The sequence below is a fragment of the Oreochromis aureus genome, linkage group 3 (genome assembly GCF_013358895.1).
Source record: "Oreochromis aureus strain Israel breed Guangdong linkage group 3, ZZ_aureus, whole genome shotgun sequence".
In the NCBI taxonomy this organism is placed as follows: Eukaryota; Metazoa; Chordata; class Actinopteri; order Cichliformes; family Cichlidae; genus Oreochromis; species Oreochromis aureus.
In genome coordinates this window covers 1,522,452-1,544,026 of record NC_052944.1, presented here as the reverse complement: position 1 = coordinate 1,544,026, position 21,575 = coordinate 1,522,452, and the positions used below count along the sequence as shown (strand labels likewise).

Sequence of the window (21,575 nt, the reverse complement as noted above, 5' to 3'; positions counted from 1 at the left end):
CCGCTGTCCTAATGCAACACTGCACACACCGCCGTGGAGCTGCTCAGTGTTAAATAGTAACAGAGTAACACCCCTGACCTGTGCAAGGACATAATTTTAAGAGACTATTCAATCAATAATCAGTAACATTGTTGCCTTTTTTTCAGGAAACTGTTTAATAACCAGCAATCACAAATCTGAGGACTATTAAACACTTCATGACTCTTGTTTTTGAACAGCCTGCTCGATGAAGATTACAGAGAATAGTGTTGTAGTTCACATAATAACATTAAAATTTAAAAACACACACTCACATATTTATCTCTCTCTCTCTCTCTATGTATATCTATCAATCTATCGATAGATAGATATTAAAATGTCTTTTTTTTAAACAGTATTGAGCAATCACTCCAACAGTTTAAATGCCTTTCATGACCGGACTTTTTCACTCATTTTTACTCGAATACTACCGACTGACATTATTCTGAGGAAATGAAGTGACTTCTTGACGACCCAATTAACTCGAACTTTTTAGTTGCTCTAAGAACAAAGGAACCTACGAACATAAGTCCTGATATGAACCAGTATTATGGCCGGCCTTCAAGATTATCGGATCAAAAATAGGAACGACTGCCAAGAAGTAATAATCAATGAAGTGAAATATGGCTCACTGACTGTGATATGCAAAATTAAAAGCATCAGTGGCCACAGTTTTTAATGGGTGATGAATCGTAAAATTACATTTTTTCATTCATATCATCATCTGTAGGTTATGAGAATATGAGTACAGAGATACAATATTAATATCTACAGCCAATGATTAAAAACAAAATATATTGTCACTGTTCAGGGATGTAATTTGGCCATTATTGGTGTGTGTTGTTCTCAAGGCTTCTTCGAGGAGCATCCGGAGAACTACTTTCAAAGTATTTAAATAAAAAGAAAGCTTGTTTTTCTTTTAGAAGGTTCCCTTAATAAATATTTACTAGCAACCTCTTTAAAATGATAATTAAGGGTTTGTGTTTTTATATATATCTATAACACCCAGCACGCCCCTGCGGGCGGTTTATCCTTCAAGCTCGGGTCCTCTACCAGAGGCCTGGGAGCTTGAGGGTCCTGCGCAGTATCTTAGCTGTTCCCAGGACTGCGCTCTTCTGGACAGAGATCTCCGATGTTGTTCCCGGGATCTGCTGGAGCCACTCGCCTAGCTTGGGAGTCACCGCACCTAGTGCTCCGATTACCACGGGACCACCGTTACCTTCACCCTCCACATCCTCTCGAGCTCTTCTCTGAGCCCTTGGTATTTCTCCAGCTTCTCGTGTTCCTTCTTCCTGATATTGCTGTCATTCGAACCGCTACATCGATCACTACAGCCGTCTTCTTCTGTTTGTCTACCACCACTATGTCCGGTTGGTTAGCCACTACCATTTTGTCCGTCTGCATCTGGAAGTCCCACAGGATCTTAGCTCGGTCATTCTCCATCACCCTTGGGGCATCTCCCATTTTGACCTCGGGACTTCCAGGTTATACTCGGCACAGATGTTCCTGTACACTATGCCGGCCACTTGGTTATGGCGCTCCATGTATGCCTTGCCTGCTAGCATCTTGCACCCTGCTGTTATGTGCTGGATTGTCTCTGGGGCATCTTTACACAGCCTGCACCTGGGGTCTTGCCTGGTGTGATAGACCCCAGCCTCTATGGATCTTGTACTCAGAGCTTGTTCTTGTGCTGCCATGATTAGTGCCTCTGTGCTGTCTTTCAGTCCAGCTTTGTCCAGCCACTGGTAGGATTTCTGGATATCAGCCACCTCCTCTATCTGCCGGTGGTACATACCGTGCAGGGGCCTGTCCTTCCATGATGGTTCCTCGCCTTCCTCCTCTTTCTTGGGTTTCTGCTGCCTGAGGTATTCACTGAGCACACTGTCAGTTGGGGCCATCTTCGTGATGTATTCGTGGATGTTTCTTGTCTCATGCTGGACTGTGGTGCTGACACTCACCAGTCCCCTCGCCCCCTCCTTCCGCTTAGCGTACAACCTCAGGGTGCTAGACTTGAGGTGAAACCCTCCATGCATGGTAAGGAGCTTTCTTGTCTTGATGTCAGTGGCTTCTATCTCCTCCTTTGGCCAGCCTATTACCCCAGCAGGGTACCTGATCACGGGCAGGGCGTGGGTGTTGATGGCCCGGATCTTGTTCTTACCGTTAAGCTGACTCCTCAGGACTTGCCTGACCCTCTGCAGGTACTTGGTGGTTGCAGCTTTCCTAGCGGCCTCTTCATGGTTCCCATTCGCCTGTGGGATCCCCAGGTACTTGTAACTGTCCTCTATGTCTCTGCAATGTTGCCTTCTGGTAGTTCAATCCCCTCAGTTCTGACTACCTTCCCTCTCTTTGTTACCATCCGACTACACTTCTCCAGCCCGAATGACATTCCAATGTCATTGCTGTATAGCCTGGTAGTGTGTATCAGTGAATCGATGTCTCGTTCACTCTTGGCATACAGCTTGATGTCATCCATGTACAGGAGGTGGCTGACAACCGCTCCGTTCCGTAGTCGGTATCCGTAGCCAGTCTTGTTAATGATCTCACTGAGGGGTTCAGGCCTATGCAGAACAGCAGTGGGGACAGAGCATCTCCTTGGTAGATCCCGCACTTGATGGTGACTTGTGCTATGGGCTTGGAGTTGGCCTCTAGTGTTGTGTGCCACATTCCCATTGAGCTCCTGATGAAGGCTCTTAGGGTCCTGTTGATCTTGTACAATTCTAGGCATTCCAGTATCCAGCTGTGGGGCATTGAGTCATAGGCCTTCTTGTAATCAATCCAGGCTGTGCACAGGTTGGTCAGTCTGGTCTTGCAGTCTCGGCTGACTGTTCTGTCTACCAGTAGCTGGTGTTTTGCGCCTCTGGTATTCTTGCCAATCCCTTTCTGTGCCCCACTCATGTATTGACCCATGTGCCTGTTCATCTTAGCCGATATGATGCCTGACAGGAGCTTCCATGTAGTACTGAGGCAGGTTATTGGTCGGTAGTTGGATGGGACCGGTCCTTCTTGGGGTCCTTGGGGATCAGGACCGTCCGACCTTCGGTTAGCCATTCCGGTGTCTCTCGTTAACTAGCAGCTGGTTCATTTGTGCTGCCAGACGCTCGTGGAGTGCAGTCAGCTTCTTCAGCCAGTAGGCGTGAACCATGTCGGGGCCTGGTGCTGTCCAACTCTTCATACTGGAGACCCTTTCTTGGATGTCTGCCACTGTGATGGTTACTGGACCCTGTTCAGGAGGTCGCTATGGTCTGCCCTCAGATCCACTAGCCACTGAGCATTGCCGTTATGGGTTGCGTCCTTTCTCCCATATGCTCTTCCAGTATTGCTCCGTCTCCAGCCTTGGTGGTGCTGTTCTGTTATTGTTCCCTTGCCACTGAGAGTACACCTTTGCTGGTTCTGTGGAGAACAGCTGGTTTATTCTCCTGCCTTCTATCTCTCTGGTGTACCTCCTCAAGCGGCTGGCCAAGGCTGTGAGTCTTTGCTTGGCAGTTTCCAAGGCCTCAGGTATGGACAGCTTGCTGTATTTCTTATGCACCTTCTTTGTCACGCCTTTCTGCAACTCCGTTAGTTGGCTAACCTCCCTCCGTGCTACTTTGATCTTGCCCTCTAGCCTCCTTCTCCATGGAGGGTACTGCCCCTTGTGGCTGTTCAACTTGTAGCCAAGCATCTCACTGATCACTGCTGCCGTAGTGTAGATCAGCTTGTTAGTGTCGGTAATCGTGGTTGTAGGTATCATCCGTAGTGCTGCATTAACATCATCTAGCAGACCTTCTGAGGGTACTTCACGTAATCTTGGTAACCGGCTAGGGGGGTCCAGGTTTCAAGCTTGGCCATGATCCTATCTTTCAGGTCAGTTCCTCTCGCACTCAACGATCCTTCTCCTATCGCACTTGGGGCTATGTACCCAATCTCGGTGGGGTGATGATATCTCCCCTGACCTGGCGTCCCTGACTCCTCCTTGCCGTAGCATTTATGTTGTACCTCGTCAATCTCTAGCTGTGAGAGCAGTCCCTTCTTTCGAATGTTGGAACACTGAGCTACTAGTTGTTTCGCCGTCATTGTGGATGTTGGGTATCGAAGAATCCATAGGTCCCTCATCCTATTCATGTAACCCCTTCCGCCAGGGTTACTTGCGTAGTAGCATTCCAACAACGCCCTGTTTTCGTCTCTTGCCCACCGATGCCTTCTTGTTCCAGTAGCCCACTTGTCGTCAGGGTGCCCTGGTTCCTCAACACCTGACGCGGACCTTGTTGATCCGGGCGACGTCCGAGCCGGCATGCCTTCATATTTATCTGTCTCGCTCATGTCTGCGGTAGGCTCACTTTAGCATAGGGGGTCTAGCCTTAGGACCCTTACTGGATACAGACGCCCCAGGCAGGAATCGAACTTGCGATCTTCTGCTCCAAAGGCGTGTAGTCTAACCACTACGCTATCCAAATTAAAATCAATTGCTGACATCTGGAGAAACTCATAGGAGGTAAAAACAGGAGGGTATACATCAAAATACCAAAAACAAAAACTTAATCAGGGTTCAAGTAATGCCCAAAAGAAATACATTTTGAAACAAACACACACACAGACACACAGAGGAAGATAGGTCATATTATAATCCGCCTTCTAATTTCTGCTATATATATGTGTATATATATATACACATATATACATATATACATATATATATGTATATATGTATATCTCAAACCTGTGTAGTGACAGCTTCAGTCTGCTCTGTGGGCACATCTGAGTGTGGTGGTTCTTCTTGATGATCCTTATAAAAATAATAAAATTACAACTTTACATGGAAGAACACAGAATACTTACAGAACACACATGAACATGTTTGTCTTTAGCAGAACTATAATACAAACATAGGTTTAGACAATATACAGTCTGTGTTTATATGTTACTGCATTTGCAGAACAAAATGTTAAGTGATATAAATGGTCTTCTACAACAGCAATAACTAACAATAATGCTCATTATTTCACTAACATCAAGTATTTTATGGGTAGCTGTTGCCATGTGTGGAGTGTACAATATCATGATTTTCATTAGCAAAGTTTTCCTAAAAGCTGTGAAAGACTAATGATGTTTTAATTCTAAAATGTATTATGGCACATAACATGGTTATCTGATGTATACAACACAGTTTTAACACATAGACGAGTTATAATTACTGTACAGTTATGTATAGTTAACATCGTTATTTACTTTCATAAACATGCATAAAATGAATTAAATCACAGGAGCATAAAGAGAATTACAGTAAGATTACAGTATTTTTTACATGCCTAATTGAACAATTGTAAAAAAAGCAAAGTATACATTTAAATTTGATTACAACACACAAGCTTTCAAATAGAAAATGTTTTAGTGACATAGATGAAAGAAAAATGATGATACCTGTTTGACCTGCTTTTCCCATCAGAGCAGTTACATAGAAGCCTTTTCGTTTTCTACTTCTTTTCTTCCACTTCTCGGTCTCCACTCGGTAAGACTGAAAAGTATACTTTTGAAATAATTAACAATACTTTTTAGATCTGATCTTCATGTACAAAAGATTACGAACATGCAAACCGTCAAGGACATTTACTGTAATCCCAAATTTATTGGAGCGTAAAATGCTTAATGCTTCCTGTCTTTGGTTTAATTACAGTTGTTAGTCAAATAATCTCCTATATTTATCACATCAGAAATGTCATTCTAACCACATGTAATGCAGTAAAATGTTTTTTAATAACACAAAGTCACAACGACAGTACCAAAGACATTTTAGACTAAAGCATGCACAAAAACAGACCATTTCTAATGTGAATGGGAATATACATTACAGATTGGATAAATTCAACAACAGCAGTGCGAATGACTTTCGTTGTGTAAAACTGCACCAAATCTGTCCCAAAATGTTAATTATCCTCTTCAAACCTCACCTTCGTCCTTTTTTTTTGCCTACATGGCCATATTCTCGGAGAAGAGCATCATGTTTCCTCTGATATATCTGCACAAAGTCATCTAGTCTAGCGAGACGCCTTCGCTCAAAGCGAATCCTTTTCAGGTCCCAGTGACTTTTTCCATGACCCTTGTGTTCGATTGTCTTCAGTGTAGTTCTGAAAATGGTAATTACATCATTTACACTTTGGCCAAATTCAGCATAATGTTTCTTTTACTGTATTAACTTATTCTACCTGCTTCTTCAACTGCGACACATGATTGTACCGTTTACTGAGAAAGCCATACGCTGAGCCTTTCCCATGCCGTCCAAGGTCTCCTAAAGAAAAACAGAATTTTTAATCAATTAAGCACATAAATAACAACATATAAGTGTTGATTGACCAAAACAAGACATACCAAGCAGCATTCCTGACCACAAGGTAGCATGTGGTAGAAAGTACTTTGAAATACTTGAAATGAATGCTGGTGCATAGTACACATTCGGTGGTCCAGTCACATCAAGGTGGGCACTGGCAATTACTTCTGCAAAGTGCTGTTTAAGTGATGAGTGAACTATTGCCGTCTGAAATAAAAATTTAAATATCATATAATGTTTTTTGATTCTTAAAGAAAGTCTTAATCTGTTTTAAAAACACAGAAATGTACTACAAACGATGTTATTGGTGTCACACTATATCATGAACACAATTAATATCTTAACCATTGAAATCCAAGCTGAATTTTAAAATGACCTTATAATCCTCTGGAAGGATGTCTGTTTCTTCAGCATCCCCATTCCCCGTCTGATCGATCAGCAGTTTGAGGTTCTGCAGGTGTTTGTTCACTTCTGGTCCACTGCATGGACTTTTGAAAACAACTGTTGCACTTATAATGATGCCATCCATGTCTTTCAAGTTGGAAGAACAGGCCAGTAATCCAAGACGTGGCAAGTTTGTAGTGTTTCTGTAGTCTATAGTGGAAAAAAGCATATAAACAATAAGCATGCATACTAAACACAAAGTCTAATCATTAGCAGAAACAACATTAACAAAATATAATTATAATAGAGATGAATTAGCAAGTCAACAATAACTACAAGGGCAAGAACACTAACACCAAAGAAATACTTAAAACAGAAAAAGAACAATCGTACTCACAGACTCTGGCACAAATACCTCTTTCTGCAAAGATCCTTTGCGTTCTTCATGATGTGACTCAAACACCGGTGGAGAATGGGTATGTTGAAGTTATCCGTGTCTAACTGTCCTGTGATAACCTGGAAGTATCGCTCCAAAAGGTCTTCCAAACTTGCTCTGCAGAATGTTACAGCAATGGACTGAAGCACCAGTGAGCCATCACATATGATCATTACTGGCCTTTTGTTTGCCCTGCTTCCATACATTTGTGTAAGCTCTGTTTGAAATGCTTGTAGAAAATATGTAACAGAAGCAGTGGTATGGTCACATGTTACAGAAGTTGCTGTTGGTAGAGGTGATGATCCCTTGAAGGGATTTCTAACTATAACTTCATACACATAGTACGGAGTAGCAGAAGCATCATCTTTAGATGCTTCCTGTTGCATCAAAATATTCTATGTCGTCTTTGCACCGCTGGTAAAACACTGAAAGTGTTTCTTTGGACCACAGCATTATACCTTTTGGATGCAGGAGCACTCTCTGAAGGACTTCGTTTGGAAGTCCTTGCTGTCTGTCTATTAACATTTGCAGACTGGCCGTCTCATTTAAATGAGGTCTCTGTTTTTTCTGTGGAACAAGGCAATATTTTTCAAGACATCTTTAGATGGAGCCTCATCCCGACACCCTGCTTGGAAAGCTTTTTCTGGTATTTGATTTAGAGAATCCAGATAAAGACTTCTTGGCATTTTGGTTTCCAGTTTTTCTGCTATTACATCTCTGGACTGTCCACGCACAGGTCTTGTTTTTATTTCCTTTGTGTTGTGGCACTCCTCACCTCCTTGGAAAAGCACATCAGCCTTCAGGGTTTTTTCATCTTTAACCTCCACTTTCACTGGACAGTCCTTAAAACGGCAGTATGCCGTACATGAGAATACAGCCGTCTTAGACTGTGACTGACTGGTCTTGATGGTCTGCCTCTTAAATCCAAAACTGCAAAATGGGTGTACTGACTTAATGCCAGTGGCTACAACATTAGTCCACTGCATACCTTTGAAAAGCCTCCCTTTCTGTGTGTTTTTTAGGTCTTGCCAGTCTTTCTGGTCAATGAAAAAAAAACATGGCTGCTGTGGCAAAGAGCATTTGTAGAATTCCTCTTCAGCATTACTACTGTCACTTCTGTTTGATGAATTTCTACTCCAGTCCTATAATGCATAAAAAGAATTTATTAAAAATAGGTGATGTAATTTCATGACAGAAATGTTATGTGGAAAATACTTGACCTTTTCGAGGGATGTAGACGTGATGGAGACACCAGTTTGTTTCAATTCAGGAGAAATGTTTAGGACAATGCCATTGTCATCACTGTCCTCCACAACATCCTTTGAATATCATTTTATGTGTCAAACAAAGAAATAATTTTTTAAATAGAGACATTGTTTTCATCGAGTAAAAGTAGTTCAAAGTAATGTAATAAATAATTCCAACCTGTTTGAGCAAATAGAGATTCATTTCCTTCCATTGCAGATGGACACATCTCCAGTGTTTCCTTCATCCTGAGTGTGAAATAATTATTAACTCATGAGTATAGTCAGGTAAAACAGGAACTACATGTTTGAGTTTAAAAGGTTTAGCATAGAGCTTACTCTATATTACAAATATAATAGATGTTTATATAACCTATGCAAAATGGAAACTGGATAATAGAAATGTGAAATCAACTCCTCTGTATTGCACGGTGTCACAGCAAGTTCTTTAGTAGAGTTTAAAGCAATGTTTGTTGAACACCACAATGTTGTGAAGCCTTATATATATTTATATGGCTTTTATATGAAAATATTGTCTTCTGCAGTGTGGACATAATACAAGTAATTTACTTTATGTTAATGAGAGTGTGGGGAGTGAGCTGGAGGGCAGGGTGGGCTGCTTTTAACCATGTGAAGCACTTTGTGCTACATCTTTGTATGAAAAGTGCTTTATAAATAAAGATTGACTGATTGATACACACACAGATGATAAATGGACTGATTTATATATATTGCTTTTCTAATCTCCCGGAGTACTCAAAGCGCTCTGTACAACATACCACATTCACAACACCTCATACATGCACTTCTAAAATCAAGTGCAAACTAATAAACATTTACACACATTCACACTCCGATGAGCGCATCAGAGGGCAACTTGGGGTTAGTATCCTGCCAAAGGATATTTGGCATGCAGACTGAGCCAGGAATCGACGAGTATACCTGCTCTACAACCTGACCCACAGCCACCCAGTAGCAAATATAAATCATTTATATTTGTTTGATACAATTTTGAAGCACAAGCTAGGCAGTGCTAAAGGTATTGGTGGTTGATTTAACTTACATTTTAGAGTAAACGTTAAAATCTGCATGAAAATGTGAAGGAAAAAAGTGTAACACCCAAAAAGCAAAACATAGAAATTCCTTTAGTGAAACAGCAGAATTGAAATAAAAAAAATACCAATCTTAATGTACCTGCTCAAAGACTTGAATGGGTGTACTGTAGGTGGCCAGAGCCATATGCGTTTGCCCTTCAAACAACAACGGTTCCTGTTTTTTGTGCCTCCATCCATTAATGCAATATGTCTCATGTTAGGTGTTATTATTAACCACTACACTATGGAGTTACCACTACACTACAATTGATGGAAAACCATAAATTCATGTGTAAATGATTGTTTAACCATGTAATCTAAACATTAATACAATTAAAAAAATGTAACTTTTGAATTCATAACAATATATGTAACATCAAAGAAATCCTGTAATTTTGTTTTGAAATACGTACCAAAGAAGATGTGTTCTCTCCAGAGGTCCCACTATCACCTTCAACATGGATATTTTTGGGTTTGTGTCTGACTTCCATGGTTCTCTGTTTAATACACATGTAGTCATTACATTTTCATCTCTCTGTAATGTAAAACAGTATCCTTCCACCTAGTTATACTTAGGTGTGCCTGTGCAAGGCACAGTTTTTATTATTCATCCACTGTTCTTCAGGTCTAAACAAACTTCTGTTGCTCACTCAATTTTTGCTCTGTAATTCATTCAGAGCTTAATAAATGTTTGCCACTCTCCTTGATAAATACTAAGTCCAGAGTAGTATTCAGACTCTAAACATAGATATCATAGAGTGCTTACCTTTTGGTAGTGCAGAGCAACATGATTAAGTGTTTTACGATTTGTACAATGATTTGGCACTCCCAGGTCTTTGCACACGTTACTCCAGAATGCGTCTCCTCGGTGAACACGGTGTTTCTTTCTGTTTTGTGGTTCGGAGAAAGTCTCAATGCATTTTATTATATATTCATGTTTCAGACGAATTTTCCGTGTCTGTAAATGCAAGTAAAACAATTAAATAAAATAGAGAGATCTAGAACTATAAAATTATATTTAAATTTTTTTTACACTATATAACTTCAAAATATTGTTTAAGGATAAAACTTGCCTTTCCAAAGGATGGAAATGTGGAGGTTCTGTAACACAGATAAGAAATTAAAAAACAAAGGCTTCAATGTATTTGCCAAACAATAACATTTTCAGTTTTTGTCATGAACTTGTTATATTTACATATTTCCTGTATTACTCGAAATGATATATTTAAAACCTCTGGGGTGAGCGAAATGGTCTCGGATGGAAACAGACTAATCATATTATTGTTAACGCACCATTACAGTCAAAGATATGGACAAAGCAACAGTCTGATAATTTGTGTTTCGGGTTCAAGGAAATAAGCCTACGTAGGAAAAGTTATTAAATTATGTATTAAAATCAAATTTATTTCTAACAAATTTGTTTAAAAGTGGTTGTTTGTCTATAGGGGCTACCGAGAGCATCACGTGGTTATACCACATCTATTACGTAATGTGTCCCTACTTAAAAACATAGTACTCAAAAACACGTTAAAACCAAATTTAACTGTAAAAAAAGTAATAGGAAGCAAATAACATATGAAGCAAAAAGCCATAAGGAAAACTTCATAAAAGTTTTTGTCAATAAGGCAAACGTAATGATTTGGCGGCTTAAGCTAATTTCATGCTTACCTTATCTGTCGCTTTGCGTCCACTCATGATTGTCTGTTGCAGAACCGCAGGAACTCGTAACTTTTCCAAGTTTACAAACGTAGTTTGTTTAACACTGTCAAGTAAAATTGTAATTCCGTAGTTGCTACAGTTGTTGAAGCATGTGCACGCATCACACCGCCACCGCAAGTACTTGACTCATTGGGCTATAGGCTACTATCACCTTCACCCTTAATCAGTGTCCCGGATGAAAAGGTCACCGGATATCATCGGACGCATTTCAGAAAAGTAAAGTAATGTTTAGAAATGTTCATAACTCATACTTGCCTGTTCAATTTGGATAATTTGGATAATTCCTATTAGTTACACATAAATAGTGTTTACAGATGACCTTTGACTTTATATGTTCAATTAAGCAACGCAACAATGTTACAGGCAACGGCTGAAAACTGTCAAATTACTTTGTGTCACATTGAAAAAATATTTTTGACGCATAAAAATAATTAAATATATTTCATTTAAAGATATTTGAAATGAATTTTACAAAATAATTTAAAAAGTCTTTTTTTGTAAAATTGCATTATGGTATAATAACCTTCATACTTCACTGATGGCTGAATACTCTTGAGCTACTGTTTGGTGATTTTGTTAATTGGTGTTATGGAAAAATTGTCCAGGTTTGTTGGAGTAGTTTTGGAAGATGATAACACATTGGTTGAGTACAGGAAAGTGTGTGTAGGACTTTTGAAAAACATTGACAACTGGTCCCCATCATTGTGAAAATAAATAAAAATGTCTCCTAGAAAGCTAAATATTGAAAAAGATGAGTAAAACTAAAAGAATTTGATACTCAGCACTGCTGTGCATTTTCGTATTACAGTGTAAAATCAACCAACAGTAAAAACAGAAAACAATGACAAAGAGATAAGATAAGATAACCTTTGTTAGTCCCACACGTGGGAAAATTGTTTTGTCACAGCAGGAAGTGGACAGTGCAAAAGTTATAGAGCAAAATTGGAATACAATAAGAATAAAATACTGTACACAAATATACAAAATAGAATAAAATAAAAACACTATATATAGTAGAATAAATAGAACTAGAAAGCGAAAATTTCAGAAGAAATTTTATGTGTGCCTATGCCGCTGCTAATCTGTGTAGTTTGCCATTCATACGGCTACAGAGAGCAAAACTCAGAAGAGCACCCATTCTCCACCATGAACTATGGTAAAAACAAACACCGCTCACGCCTCACAGATGACAGCTTACAATTTTGGGTAAAGATGAAGTGACTTCGTACAGCGCCGATTTGCAGACGCTGTGCACACAGGTTCATGAGCAGAAGTCCCATTGTACCACGGCAGATCCGACAATGTTTGCATGAACACGCTTTGAAGCATTACGTTATGGACCACTTTTCACACATGGTTGGTGTACCCAAACAGCCGGCTGTAGCTTTTCAACTCACAGCCCGACACACACCCAAAAAACAGCCGAGAGAGCACAGACTACGCCCGAGAGGCGTGATTGCAGATGCCGCTCAGGTGGGTCCACCTCCCCTGCAGCGGCACTGCAGACCACGCCCCGCCACACACATCAAACACGTAAAATAAATATTTATGCACTTTTGCATTCACTTTTTGTTTTTGTTATTTTTACACAGTGTTCTGAATGATGAACAATGGTCTACAGCCAATCTTGTGTATTATTATACAAACTTTGGTTGTAAGATTCAGATAACTATTTAATAAAAGCTAAATATTTTATATGAGAGTAAGAAAGAAAAGTATATCTTTGTGTCCACCTTTCTCTGTTAATGCCCTACCTGGCCCCTGGCAAAAGCTTTGCTAGATCTGCCCCTGCACAGTTACCAGCTGTCAGCTACACAAAAAAAAGGAGCTTGGTGTATATTCCTCTCTCAGAAACAGTTCATAATTTCCTTCAACTCATTCATGTCACCTAAGGGTAAACCTGTTTCTCCATCACCAGTTCAGCTCTGATGATTCAGTAAGGACATCTGGTTTGGAACAGCCGTGGCTGCAGCCAACATCAGCTGATACTAGAAATTAAAAGCAAATGAATTCTAACAACAGCTGATCAAGCTTAAACGTGCTGCTGTTGTTTAGCGCGATAAACAAACAAGAGAGAAAAGCCGATCATTGATCAGTTTCATGACTGAAGTTTCAACAGGCGAGAGAATGACAGGGGAAGCTGTCATAAAGTTCAACATCGGTAACATCGGTAACTTAGCGCGCACACAGCTGTATAGAAACTCCCTCGTGCTAGCTAGCATGCAGTACAAGTTATTGTAAGTGATTGAAAAGTCAGCACAACGAAAATAAACTACACCTAAACTCGGTTTATATCTGACCCAAATAGAGTGCAGGTCATAACTTCTTACCTGAAATTCAGTTCACCTCACGCTCCTGCCTTCGCTTTCCCTGATCCACGATTGACCTCCGCGTTAGCAAACACCGGGTCGATCGGCGGTAGCCTCACCGCCTTTATGTGTCTCGCTCACGGCATGTCCTTTCTGTCACACACCGGTGGATAGCTGCCCTCTGTTGTAGCTCCACCACCAAACAACTCAGTTATTTTTTCCACATCGACATCAGCTGATACTAGAAATTAGAAGCAAATGAATTCTAACAACAGCTGATCAAGCTTAAACGCAGCTGTTGTTTAGGCGATAAACAAACAAGAGCGAAAAAGCCGATCATTGATCAGTTTCATGATTGAAGTTGCAACAGGCAGAGAATGACAGGGGAGGCTTCAGAACGACAGAATAAATCGTAATATTTTCTCTGAATGTGGAACGATTCCGCTTTGTACGGCAACTCTACGAACGAACCCTTATGAATAAAATAAAGTCCAACGTCAGTAACTTAGTGCGCACACAGCTGTATACAAACTCCCGTCGTGCTAGCTAGCACGCAGTACGATTGTAAAAAGTCAGCACAATGAAAACAAACTACACCTAAACTCGGTTTATATCTGACCCAAATAGAGTGCAGTTCATAACTTATTACCTGAAATTCAGTTCACCTCACGCTCCTGCCTTCGGTTTCCAGCATCATCGGCCCATATAAATGAAAAATAAGTCCAGCTAAAACACATACTGTCGGCGAGCGACCGGTGCTGACACGAGTTTCACCCGCCTCAATATAAGCCAAGCCTGGGTGCTTTTTCACGGCGCGCTAGCAGCGCTTAGCTAACTATGCTAGCGGCGCTAGCTAGCTAGCCGGCTATCAGCAACACATAAGAGAACTGCTGCTAAATAAACTACACCTAAACTCGGTTTATATCTGACCCAAATAGAGTGCAGGTCATAACTTCTTACCTGAAATTCAGTTCACCTCACGCTCCTGCCTTCGCTTTCCCTGATCCACGATTGACCTCCGCGTTAGCAAACACCGGTCGATCTGCGGTCGCGGCATGTCCTTTCTGTCATACACCGGTGGATAGCTGCCCACTGTTGTAGCTCCGCATTATAGCACCACCAAACAACTCAGTTATTTTTTCCACATCCAGCTGTAACTCCGATTCTGTGCGAGCATTTGCGAGAGACCGGGGAGGTGAAAGGAGAGAGAGAGAGAGAGAGAGTCCCCTCGCTGTGCATTTGCAGCCAAGTGCGGCAGCTAGCTAGGTAGCCGGCTAGCTGTCAGGCAGGACCGACCTCGTCAGAGCACTGTCGCTAATATGATAAAACAAGCAGATATTTGAAGTTTACACACCTACATTCTCGCCTGAAAATATCTTAAAAGTTTATTTGTGACCTAGAAACACTAATAAAAGACATATAAAACGAAGTGGTGGCCGCCATTGTTTAACTCGGCAGAGGTGTGCTATGAATTGTGGGATATGGAGTTTTCCACCAAGCATAGAAGCCATTGTGTTTACCGTAAGTATTCAATGGTTCGCGCAACCTTAAAACCTCCAATGGTTCCTGAAAGCAGCGAGGCTGTGCGCGCCATTGATATTGTCATCATTACGGTATCCAAATAAGGGTAGACAGGCTGTACCACTCCCGGCATACCACTAGAGAGAGCCAACACACCACAAATGAAGTTTGAAATTTGTTTCAATGGGACCAAAAGATGGCGCCAACACACCACAAATGAAGTGTGTTTATTTGGCGCCAAAAGATGAATTGGCCTAAATTTGCACTAAAATCTAAATATTTAAAAAACTATAAAAGTCATAAACACCAAAAGTCATGACATAATAGTCCAGCTCCAGCCGCACAAAATGATCTAACATATGTAACCCTAATGTCAAAACTGTTCGGCAGAGGAGCGCGGGAAAATTTTCACTAAAATATTAATATTTAAAAACTATAAAATTCATAAACACCAAAAGTCATAGCACACCATTCCAGATCCGGCCGCACAAAATGAGGTAACATATATGAAGCTTGTCTCAAAACTGCGGGGCGAGATTCGCTGCAAAATTTCAGGCGGAAACTGGAGAATAATAATAATAACTAGAAAGCGAAAATTTCAGAAGAAATTTTAAGTGTGCCTATGCCGCTGCTAATCACTGTAGTTTGCCATTCATACGGCTACAGAGAACAAAACTCAGAAGAGCAGCCATTCTCCACCATGAACTATGGTAAAACAAACACCGCCACGCTTCACAGATGACAGCTTACAGTTTTGTGTAAAGATGAAGTTACTTTGTACAGCGCCGATTTGCAGACGCTGTGCACACAGGTTCATGAGCAGAAGTCCCATTGTACCACGGCAGATCCGACAATGTTTGCATGAATACGCTTTGAAGCATTACGTTATGGACCACTTTTCACACATGGTTGGTTTACCCAAACAGCCGGCTGTAGCTTTTCAACTCACAGCCCGACACACACCCAAAAAACAGCCGAGAGAGCACAGACAACGCCCGAGAGGCATGATTGCAGGTGCCGCTCAGGTGGGTCCACCTCCCTGCAGCGGCACTGCAGACCACGCCCGCCACACACATCAAACACGTAAAATAAATATTTATGCACTTTTGCATTCACTTTTTGTTTTTGTTATTTTTACACAGTGTTCTGAATGATGAACAATGGTCTACAGCCAATCTTGTGTATTATTATACAAACTTTGGTTGTAAGATTCAGATAACTATTTAATAAAAGCTAAATATTTTATATGAGAGTAAGAAAGAAAAGTATATCTTTGTGTCCACCTTTCTCTGTTAATGCCCTACCTGGCCCCCTGGCAAAAGCTTTGCTAGATCCGCCCTGCACAGTTACCAGCTGTCAGCTACACAAAAAAAGGAGCTTGGTGTATATTCCTCTCTCAGAAACAGTTCATAATTTCCCTTCAACTCATTCATGTCACCTAAGGGTAAACCTGTTTCTCCATCACCAGTTCAGCTCTGATGATTCAGTAAGGACATCTGGTTTGGAACAGCCGTTTTTACAGCTGTGGCTGCAGCAAACATCAGCTGATACTAGAAATTAAAAGCAAATGAATTCTAACAACAGCTGATCAAGCTTAAACGTGCTGCTGTTGTTTAGCGCGATAAACAAACAAGAGAGAAAAGCCGATCATTGATCAGTTTCATGACTGAAGTTTCAACAGGCGAGAGAATGACAGGGGAGGCTGTCATAAAGTTCAACATCGGTAACATCGGTAACTTAGCGTGCACACAGCTGTATACAAACTCCGTCGTGCTAGCTAGCACGCAGTACGAGTTATTGTAAGTGATTGAAAAAGTCAGCACAATGAAAATAAACTACACCCAAACTCGGTTTATATCTGACCCAAATAGAGTGCAGGTCATAACTTCTTACCTGAAATTCAGTTCACCTCACGCCCTGCCTTCGCTTTCCTGATCCACGATTGACCTCCGCGTTAGCAAACACCGTCAATCGGCGGTAGCCTCACCGCCTTTTATGTCTCGTCATGCGGCATGTCCTTTCTGTCACACACCGTGGATAGCTGCCCTCTGATGTAGCTCCACCACCAAACAACTCAGTTATTTTTTCCACATCGACCAGCATCATCGGCCCATATAAATGAAAAATAAGTCCAGCTAAGACACAGACCCTTGCCGAGCGATCGGGCGATGAAACAAATTTTAGCCACCTCACTATCAGCCAAGCCTGGGTGGTTTTTCACGAAGGGTCGCTAGCAGCGCTAAGCTGGCTAAGCTAGCGGCGCTAGCTAGCTAGCCGCTATCAGCAACACATAAGAGAACTGCTGCTAAATAAACTACACCTAAACTCGGTTTATATCTGACCCAAATAGAGTGCAGGTCATAACTTCTTACCTGAAATTCAGTTCACCTCACGCCCTGCCTTCGCTTTCCTGATCCACGATTGACCTCCGCTTTAGCAAACACCGGTCGATCGGCGGTCGCGGCATGTCCTTTCTGTCATACACCGGTGGATAGCTGCCCACTGTTGTAGCTCCGCATTATAGCACCACCAAACAACTCAGTTATTTTTTCCACATCCAGCTGTAACTCCGATTCTGTGCGAGCATTTGCGAGACCGGGAGGTGAAAGGAGAGAGAGTCCCCTCGCTGTGCATTTGCAGCCAAGTGCGCGCAGCTAGCTAGGTAGCCGGGCTAGCTGTCAGGCAGGACCGAGGTCGCCAGAGCACTGTCGCTAATATGATAAAACAAGCAGATATTTGAAGTTTACACACCTACATTCTCGCCTGAAAATATCTTAAAAGTTGATTTTGTGACCTAGAAACACTAATAAAAGACATATAAAACGAAGTGGTGGCCGCCATTGTGTAACTCGGCAGAGGTGTGCTATGAATTGTGGGATATGGAGTTTTCCACCAAGCATAGAAGCCATTGTGTTTACCGTAACTATTGAATGGTTCGCGCAACCTTAAAACCTCCAATGGTTCCTGAAAGCAGCGAGGCTGTGCGCGCCATTGATATTGTCATCATTACGGTATCCAAATAAGGGTAGACAGGCTGTACCACTCCCGGCATACCACTAGAGAGAGCCAACACACCACAAATGAAGTTTGAAATTTGTTTCAATGGGACCAAAAGATGGCGCCAACACACCACAAATGAAGTCTGTTTATTTGGCGCCAAAAGATGAATTGGCCTAAATTTGCACTAAAATATTAATATTTAAAAACTATAAAAGTCATAAACACCAAAAGTCATGACATAATAGTCCAGCTCCAGCCGCACAAAATGATCTAACATATGTAACCCTAATGTCAAAACTGTTCGGCAGAGGAGCGCGGGAAAATTTTCACTAAAATATTAATATTTAAAAACTATAAAATTCATAAACACCAAAAGTCATAGCACACCATTCCAGATCCGGCCGCACAAAATGAGGTAACATATATGAAGCTTGTCTCAAAACTGCGGGACGAGATTCGCTGCAAAATTTCAGGCGGAAACTGAAGAATAATAATAATAAGAATAATAAATCCGAGCAATAGTAATATGTGTGCCTCTTGGCATAGGCACACATAACTAGAAAGCGAAAATTTCAGAAGAAATTTTATGTGTGCCTATGCCGCTGCTAATCACTGTAGTTGCCATTCATACGGCTACAGAGAGCAAAACTCAGAAGAGCAGCCATTCTCCACCATGAACTATGGTAAAACAAACACCGCTCACGCTTCACAGATGACAGCTTACAGTTTTGTGTAAAGATGAAGTTACTTCAGACAGCCCGATTTGCAGACGCTGTGCACACAGGTTCATGAGCAGAAGTCCCATTGTACCACGGCAGACCCGACAATGTTTGCATGAACACGCTTTGAAGCATTACATTATGGACCACTTTTCACACATGCATTCACTTTTTGTTTTTTGTTATTTTTACACAGTGTTCTGAATTATGAACAATGGTCTACAGCCAATCTTGTGTATTATTATACAAACTTTGGTTGTGAGATTCAGATAACTATTTAATAAAAGCTAAATATTTTATATGAGAGTAAGAAAGAAAAGTATATCTTTGTGTCGACCTTTCTCTGTTAATGCCCTAGCTGCCCCCGCAAAAGCTTTGCTAGATCCGCCCCTGCACAGTTACCAGCTGTCAGCTACACAAAAACAACTCATAACTTCCTTCAACTCATTCATGTCACCTAAAGTGTAAACCTGTTTCTCCATCACCAGTTCAGCTCTGATGATTCAGTAAGTACATCTCCTGATTTCATCTTCATGCTCCAGCAAACATCAGCTGATACTAGAAATTAAAATCAAAAGAATTCTAACAACAGCTGATCAAGCTTAAACGTGCTGCTGTTGTTTAGCGATAAATAAGAGCGAACAGCCGATCATTGATCAGTTTCATGATTGACGTTTCAACACGCGAGAGAATGACAGGGGAGGCTTCGTAACGACAGAATAAATCATAATGTTTTCTCTGAATGTGGGACGATTCCGTTTGTACGGCACGGCAACTCTATGAACTAACCCTAATGAATAAAATAAAGTCCAATGTCAGTAACTTAGTGCGCACACAGCTGTATATAAACTCCCGTGGCAGTACGATTGTAAAAGGTCAACGAAAATAAATTACACCTAAACTCGGTTTATATCTGACCCAAATAGAGTGCAGGTCATAACTTCTTACCTGAAATTCAGTTCACCTCACGCCCTGCCTTCGCTTTCCCTGATCCACGATTGACCTCCGCGTTAGCAAACACCGGTCAATCGGGCGGTAGCCTCACCGCCTTTTATGTCTCGTTCGCGGCATGTCCTTTCTGTCACACACCGTGGATAGCTGCCCTCTGATGTAGCTCCACCACCAAACAACTCAGTTATTTTTTCCACATCGACCAGCATCATCGGCCCATATAAATGAAAAATAAGTCCAGCTAAGACACAGACCCTTGCCGAGCGATCGGGCGATGAAACAAATTTTAGCCACCTCACTATCAGCCAAGCCTGGGTGGTTTTTCACGAAGGGTCGCTAGCAGCGCTAGCTGGCTAGCCGGCTATCAGCAACACGTAAGAGAAATGTTGCTAAATAAACTACACCTAAACTCGGTTTATATCTGACCCAAATAGAGTGCAGGTCATAACTTCTTACCTGAAATTCAGTTCACCTCACGCCCTGCCTTCGCTTTCCTGATCCACGATTGACCTCCGCTGCTAGCAAACACCGGTCGATCGGGCGGTCGCGGCATGTCCTTTCTGTCATACACCGTGGATAGCTGCCCACTGTTGTAGCTCCGCATTATAGCACCACCAAACAACTCAGTTATTTTTTCCACATCCAGCTGTAACTCCGATTCTGTGCGAGCATTTGCGAGACCGGGAGGTGAAAGGAGAGAGTCCCTCGCTGTGCATTTGCAGCCAAGCGCGGCAGCTAGCTAGGTAGCCGGCTAGCTGTCAGGCAGGACCGAGGTCGTCAGAGCACTGTCGCTAATATGATAAAACAAGCAGATATTTGAAGTTTACACACCTACATTCTCGCCTGAAAATATCTTAAAAAGTTGATTTTGTGACCTAGAAACACTAATAAAAGACATATAAAACGAAGTGGTGGCCGCCATTGTTTAACTCGGCAGAGGTGTGCTATGAATTGTGGGATATGGGGTTTTCCACCAAGCATAGAAGCCATTGTGTTTACCGTAAGTATTCAATGGTTCGCGCAACCTTAAAACCTCCAATGGTTCCTGAAAGCAGCGAGGCTGTGCGCGCCATTGATATTGTCATCATTACGGTATCCAAATAAGGGTAGACAGGCTGTACCACTCCCGGCATACCACTAGAGAGAGCCAACACACCACAAATGAAGTTTGAAATTTGTTTCAATGGGACCAAAAGATGGCGCCAACACACCACAAATGAAGTCTGTTTATTTGGCGCCAAAAGATGAATTGGCCTAAATTTGCACTAAAATCCAAATATTTAAAAAACTATAAAAGTCATAAACACCAAAAGTCATAACATAATAGTCCAGCTCCAGCCGCACAAAATGATATAACATATGTAACCCTATTTTCAAAACTGTTTGGCAGAGGAGCGCGGGAAAATTTTCACTAAAATATTAATATTTAAAAAACTATAATAGTCATAAACACCAAAAGTCATAGCACACCATTCCAGATCCAGCCGCACAAAATGAGGTAACATATATGAAGCTTGTCTGAAAACTGCGGGGCGAGATTCGCTGCAAAATTTCAGGCGGAAACTGAAGAATAATAATAATAATAATAATAATAATAAGAATAATAAATCCGAGGAATAGTAATATGTGTGCCTCTTGGCATAGGCACACATAACTAGAAAGCGAAAATTTCTGAAGAAATTTTATGTGTGCCTATGCCGCTGCTAATCTGTGTAGTTTGCCATTCTTACGGCTGCTTAGGGCAAAACTCAGAAGACCAGCCATTCTCCACCATGAACTATGGTAAAAACAAACACCGCTCACACTTCACAGATGACAGCTTACAGTTTTGTGTAAAGATGAAGTTCCTTTGTACAGCCCCGATTTGCAGACGCTGTGC

At 41.4% G+C, this 21,575-nt stretch overlaps 1 long non-coding RNA gene across 1 annotated transcript; it reads right to left on the bottom strand.

Moving 5' to 3' along the window:
- Nucleotides 1–6,089: 6,089 nt before the first annotated feature.
- Nucleotides 6,090–10,428, bottom strand: LOC120438520. The gene is made up of 9 exons (XR_005611969.1): nucleotides 10,244–10,428; nucleotides 9,891–9,974; nucleotides 8,565–8,632; nucleotides 8,360–8,458; nucleotides 7,119–8,281; nucleotides 6,696–6,913; nucleotides 6,361–6,526; nucleotides 6,198–6,280; nucleotides 6,090–6,119 (listed from the first exon to the last, which is right to left on the bottom strand). It is a non-coding gene; the product is annotated as an uncharacterized LOC120438520 (long non-coding RNA).
- Nucleotides 10,429–21,575: the final 11,147 nt, after the last annotated feature.